The sequence below is a fragment of the Talpa occidentalis genome, unplaced genomic scaffold (assembly GCF_014898055.3).
Source record: "Talpa occidentalis isolate TD23 unplaced genomic scaffold, MPIMG_talOcc4v2.1 talOcc4.12, whole genome shotgun sequence".
Taxonomy (NCBI): Eukaryota; Metazoa; Chordata; class Mammalia; order Eulipotyphla; family Talpidae; genus Talpa; species Talpa occidentalis.
Window position 1 is genome coordinate 32,836,443 of NW_023601212.1, and position 7,219 is coordinate 32,843,661.

Consider the following 7,219-nt stretch of genomic DNA (forward strand, 5'->3'; position numbering starts at 1 on the left):
TTTTTTCTACAGTTGTGTATATTTTCCTCAACCTTTTTTTGTCCTAGGCTTTAAAAAAAAAAAAAATCTTACTCATCTTACTCTAACACAGCATTTTTCAATGTAGAAATCACATCTAAGGCTGACCCTTACTGCAGAAATTTGTGTTGTAAAAATTTTTTATGATGTGGCAGTGGTCTGTTTCTAAAGAACTAAATATACAATTGTTTATTTAACTCAACTTGATACTGTACCACAGTTAGGTTTAAATAAATATTTTCCTTCAAAAGTTATTTTATATTGTTATTTTATATTTAGATATTTTGATAAATTTCTTTGCAAGGCAAGTCTTTTTTCAGAATCACATGTTGAAAATTACATTTTCTTCAATATATGTTTATATGTCCTGAGTACTACGAATTCATGTGCATATTAAAACACATTCACTCTGAGATTGTTAGTTCACTAAGAGCCACTAGATATTGTCAAAAGGAAATATATGTATTTGTAACTTTCTTTCATTTTCAAGAGCAAAACATTAAGCCCCGTTTTATCTTGGAAGTACAGATGTCATGGACTTAATGATTGTAGTGGTGTCCCTGGTAACCTGTTTTAACAGTCAAGTGCCCCGGTTGACTACATTTCAGTGTTCATATATACTACATGCTATGTGTGGCTACTTTTGTAACTACAGGTAAAGATATACTCTTTTAGGCATTATTTAGTGATTAATGTGGTTGGTGTATGCCAGACCTGACAAGTCCTGTATTTAAAATACTTGATTATTTGAACCTTGAATATTATTAGAACCTAGTAGTACTTTGAAATTGCACATGAAGCGAAGCATCCATCAGCAGTCACCCAAAGATGAAGGTCATGACTTTCACAGAGCCCACAATTTGAGCTTTGATGAGGAATAATTTCAAAATAATTCATTTCTCCAGCCACCATCTTTCAGGATCAGGCCCAACTTCTTGAGATTATGTATCAGTTTTAACTTTATTATTATACTTCCTGTCAATGGACTTTTTATATACATTAACATTTTGGCATTCTTTGCTAGTTGTTTTTTTCCCTCCTATTTTGTCTGCATAGTTAAACTGTAAGTATAAATTCTTAATGCCTTTTTTCAAAAATGAACAACAATGTAAGAAGATAAAGTTTAATAACAAAAATTAAGTGTAAGATCCTAATACCTGGTATGAAGTGAGAAAGTAGGTTTTTTCCCCTAAATATTTAACCACTTGACTCAGCATATTTTGCTGATAGACTTACTCTTCCCCTACCCATTGACTTAGTGTCTCTATTCTGTGCAAATTCGATATTTTGTTCAAAATTCTAAAATCAGAAAAGATTATGACAGCCCATTCCTCTCCTAAGTTTAACATGAAGACTCATTTCATAGCAAACCTGACCTGATTGGACATGAGACGGAGTCATTAAGTATGAATATTCCCATTTTGTTGTAAAAATAGTAATGTGCTCAGTTGGTGTGCTGCGTCAGATTCAGGTGAAGGTATGTGATACATACTTGGTATCAATTGTGGGGGTCCTAAATATTCTGAATTATGAAACCCAGCTAACTATAAAGATGGAAGACGAAACATTTTGGATTTACAATGTATTTATACATATATACATGGACAGTATATACTACAGTCAATGTGCAAATTATTTTGTGCCACTGATTAAATAATTACAGCTCTGTGTGTGTTAAAATTCAAGTATTCACTACCTTTTAATTTTAGAATCACTTGTTTCAAATTAGAATTCTTTTGTGAAACTCATTTGAACTATTAATACTGTAACTTACACTGAAAGAAACTAATGGTAATGATAATATGGTTTGTATCACTAGCTTTGTAGCTTTCCATCTCAAATTTCTCGCTAAACTGGATATTTTGTTTTTGCTATTTTTAGAAGACATTGTTCTATTGTTTTTTAGTGAAATTTTTGTGAAAGGATACATATAAAAAGTTTAGATTCAGGCCTCCCTGGTGGCCTAGGGAATAAGTCTCAACACTATCACCCCTGCAGCCTGAGTTCAATCCTCAGCCAGGGAGTTAACCCACATATGGCACAGCATATGTTTCAACCACTGTGCCCGCTGCTCCCTTTTGCAGTATATTTCAGTAGATCTGCCTATTCTGCCCCCCATTCTGTCTCCAGTGAATCGTCTCAATACCCGTACTTCTGGCCGACCCTCCAGATCTTCTACAAAATATTTTTTTAAAAGGTCAGACTACTGGGCCTCCCATGGTGGTGCAGTGGTTGAGCACTGGGCTGCGAAGCTGCCCGCAGCCTCTGCAGCGCCGGTTCAATCCCCAGCCCCCGGAGAGGGTCCCACATGGCGCAACAGACCTTTCCTACCGCCCGCTGCTCCCCTCAGCAGTGTATTTCGTCAGTCTGCCTGCTCTGCCCTCCGCTCTGACTCTGGTGAATTCTCTTGCCCTCCTGCGCTTCTGACTGTACCCAGTGCTTGTATAAATAAATCTTAAAAAAAAAAAAGGTCAGACTATTGAGTACATCCAGTTAAATGAATTTTCTAAAAGTACTACATCCACTTAAAACTAGATGCCAGCAGGACCCTAGGATCCCATTGTATGTCATTCCAGTAACTTCTAGCCCCAAGAGCAATTAACAATTCTGACTTACAGCACCATAATTTCAGCTTTAAAAACTTTGTGTAATAGCCTTGTCTATTCATATGACTTCTTTTGCTCAACAATGCAAGATACACTCCTGTTGTGTGTGATTCAAGTGTCATCCTCCATGCTGTGTAGTTTCATGTTGTGTCTGCACACATTTTCTTATGCCATGGTTAATCTGTTTTATGGTTGGTGAACATTTCTTTCCAGACTGAGACTCTTATGAATAGGACTGTTGTGAATATTCTTCTGCATGTGTCCTAGTGACTGTATTAACACTTTGAGTTGGATATCTTCTTAGAAGTGGGCTTGCTGGATCCTAGAATTGTATGTATCCAATCTTACTCAGATTTTCCAGTTTTCCAGACTATACTGAGTCATGCTACTGTCTACAGTGTAAGGAGTGTTCTAGTTCTCTCTTGACAGTAGGTGGTATTTTCATTCTAGTCATTTTATTTTTTTTTTAACTTTTTTTTTTTTAAAGATTTATTTATTTATATATACAAGCACTGGGTACAGTCAGAAGCGCAGGAGGGTGAAAGAGTTCACCAGAGCCAGAGTGGGGAACAGAACAGGCAGACTGACGAAATACACTGCTGAGGGTAGAGGCGGGCGGCAGGAGAGGTCTGCGCACCATGTGGGACCCTCACCGGTGACCGAGTATCGAACCGGCGCTGCAGAGGCTGCAGGCAGTTTTGCAGCCCAGCGCTTAACTGCTGCGCCACCAGGGGAGGCCCTCTAGTCATTTTAGTGGCATATATTGGTATCCCATTATACCTTTAAGGTATAATGCCATTTCAAGTGTTTATTAGCCATTTGGAGATCTTTGTGGAGAATATCTCATGTCTTTTGCCAGTTTTCTATTTCAGTTGTCTTGTTCTTACATTTATGTATATATTTTTCCTGTATTCTATGCATAAATCCTTTCTCAGATGAACATGTCTGAATATTTTACCGTATTTTCTTCCAAAAGCTCATTGCTCGGACTTGGGTTTGATCAGTCTTCCATCTGTAATCAATTTTCCATAGGTATACCAATTTAGCCAAAACATTTATTGAGAAAGACTGTCCTTTCCCAAACACAATGCAGGCTATCTTTGTCATAAGCTGGTGAACTATGAAGTTTTGCTTCTGGACCCCAATCTATTCCATTGGTCTACTTCTTACAATAATACCATCTTAATTACTATAGGAAATCTGCCCTGTTTTATATCTGGACCACTTACTAAGCGATCTCTACAAAGGTAATGGCTTTCCTGATACTTATTTACTAAAGATCAATCATTGATAAGTAATTTTCCAATTTCATCCCTTCTTAACATACTGTTTAGCACAGGGAAGTACAAATAATTAACTAGGCTACTTGTCTTACTCATTTTAGTGGGAATGTGGAGTGTAATGTTTACTTCAGTTTTTAGGGTTTTAAGAATGTCCATTAGTAGGGCCTCCCCGGTGGCGCAGCGGTTGAGCGCTGGGTTGCAAAGCTGCCCGCAGCCTCTGCAGTGCCGGTTCGATCCCCGGCTGCTCCCTGCCACCGGAGGAGGGTCCCACATGGCGCGCAGACCTCTCCTGCCGCCCGCTGCTCCCCTCAGCAGTGTACTTCGGTCCTTCTGCCTGTTCTGCTCCCCGCTCTGGCTCTGGTGAATTCTCTCACCCTCCCGTGCTTCTGACTGTACCCAGTGCTTGTATAAATAAATAAATAAATCTTTAAAAAAGAATGTCCATTAGTAGTATCCATTCAGGTAATGTTCATATATCAATTGTAATTTTTAATAGATCCATGAATTTGAAATATATACAATAATGTTACTAAAAATGTGTGATAATGGGCCTCCCTGGTGGCACAGCGGGTTAAACGCAGCACTATAAAGCTGTCCGCAGTCTCTGCAGCACCGGTTCAATTCCTGACCGGCCAGGGAGAAACCCACATGGCGTGGCAGACCTCTCCTGCCTTGCCTGCTGCTCCTCTCAGCAGTGTTTTTCAGTCTGTCTGCCTGTTCAGCTCCCTGTTCTGTCTGGTGAATTCTCTCACCCTCCCTGTGCCTCTGGCCTGTACCCCAATTCTTGCATAAATAATCTTTAAAAAAAGCATATACTACATTTTAAATAAATTTAACAATATGTCAGCATATAAATAAAATACTTGTGAGGTTGGTTTCAAATGTATGCCAATTTTTCTTTTTTCTTAAATATTCACCCATGCATACAAGAGCTAGGGCACAGGCCAGAGGCACAGGAGGGGCCGGGGAGGACTCACCAGAGACAGAGTGGGGAACAGACAGGCAGATGGACCAAAGCACACTGTTGAGGGAGCAGCAGGGCAAGTCAGGAGAGGTCTGCTGTGCCACATGGGCCGCTCCCTATCTAGCCAGGGATCAAACTCATGCTGCAGCAGCAACGGACAGCTTCATAGGTTGCATTTCCACCCTTGCGTGACCAGGGAGGCCCATGTATGTCAACTTTTTTTTTTTTAAAGATTTATTTATACAAGCACTGGGTACAGTCTGACGCGCGGGAGGGTGAGAGAATTCACCAGAGCCAGAGCGGGGAACAGAACAGGCAGACTGATGAGATACACTGCTGAGGTGAGCAGCAGGCGCAGCAGGAGAGGTGTGTGTGCCATGTGGGACCCTCACCCAGTGGCCGGGGTTCAAACCGGCACTGCAGAGGCTGCAGGTAGCTTCGCAGCCCAGCGCTCAACCACTGCACCACTGGGGAGGCCCCATGTATGTCAATTTTTAAAATGAACTTGAAACTTTTCATCTTCTATTTTATCTGAATATTTAAATAATAAACTGTGCCTATCTTAAGATTGTGAAAAATAAAACTGTATGTAGAACATAATATGTACTTTAAAAACTAACTGCTATTCTAGCTGATGCTGATTGTTTCTACAGTAGTTGAGTTAGATTGGGAAAGAGGGCCTCCCCGGTGACCTAGGGGTTAAGTCTCAGCACCATCATCAGTGCAGCCTGAGTTCAATCCCAGCCAAGGAGCTAACCCACATGGCACAAGAAGCCTGTCTTACCCACTGCTCCCCTCAGCAGTGCATTCCAGTAAATCCTATTCTGCTCCCCACTCTGTCTCTGGTAAATCCTTTTACACCCCACACACTCACCTCTGGCCTATACCCTAGATGTTCTACAAAATAAATATTTTTTAAAAACTGAGTTTCCTTGAAACTAAATCAGCACTAAATCATCTAGGCGGGGAATGTTTTATACAAGTAATCAAGTTGTTTTAACCCAAATTTCTTCCAGGTTGATTGGTCTAAGTAAGGCTGTGAGATCTGGTCTGAATTAAACAATACATTATTCCTCTCTAAATTTTGTTTTCTCTTTAAATTAGATGTACTAATTCTGACAATCATTTCTTACATTCAGTAACTATATACTTTTCTAATTTACTAATTTCTGATTGTTTCCGTTTTCCTTAGAGTTCTTTTTGCATGTTTAATGACAAATCGAAACGTTACCTCTTTCTTTTTAAACCAGGTAAGCATTTAATTAAGGCTGTGAATTTAGTTTTGATTTCAACTTTGACATCAAAATTCGGAGAATGGGGTAAGTACTTCAATTTTCATGTTTGTGTTTTATATCTTAGAAATAGTGTAGCATGGTCAGGCAATAGGCTAAAATATGTAAACATTGCGTGGGTGCTTGAAAGTAGTCTGCTTATAAAGGGAATTTGTTCAGTCTTAGACTATCCCAATCCTGTCTGACTTTGCTTATTTTACACTTTTGTCATAAATGTTTCTCATTACAGTAATCTTGGCCATAGTCTTCTCCAATTATCTTGGTGTTCTTGCTCAGTGCTTTCAGCTTCTCGCCACTGGATATATTACTTGTGGGCCTTCATTATGTTGAGGTGTATTATTTCTGCATGCAGTTTTTTTTAATTTATTCATATAAGAACTGGAGTGTAGGCCAGAGGTGCTGGGGTGAGAGGATTCACCAGAGACAGAGTGGGGAGCAGAACAGGGAGATCTACTGAAATACACTGCTGAGGGGAGTAGCAGGTGAGATAGGAGAGGTCTGCTCTTCCAGGACTGAACTCAATGCTGCAGTGGCTGGTGATAGCTTGATAGTGCTGAGACTTAACCACGTGTGCCACCAGGGAGGTCCTCTACATGCAGTATAAATGGAGGTTTTTATCATGGTTGGATGTTTCTTTCTCAAGTTCTGTTGAGCTGATCATATTTTTATCCTTCATTTTTGTTAATGTGGTATATCACATCAGTGTATAGCCACTGAATCATACATTCCTGGAACAAGCCCCTTTTAATTATAGCATGTGGTCCCTTTGATACACTGTGGAAGGGCCTCGCTGGTGGTGCAAGGGGTTAAGTTCAGCACTATGAGGCAACTTGCAGCCACTGCAGCACAGAGATTGATCCCCAGCCAAAGAGCTGACCCACATGGCACAGAAGACCTCTCCTGTCTTGCCCGTTGCTCCCCTCAGCAGTGTATTTCAGTGGATTTGCCTGTTCTGCTCCCCACTCTGTATCTGGTGAATCCTCTCACTCCATGCCCCTGCATCTCTGGCCTGTACCCCACCAGCTCTTGTATGCATAAATAAATAAATCTTTTTAA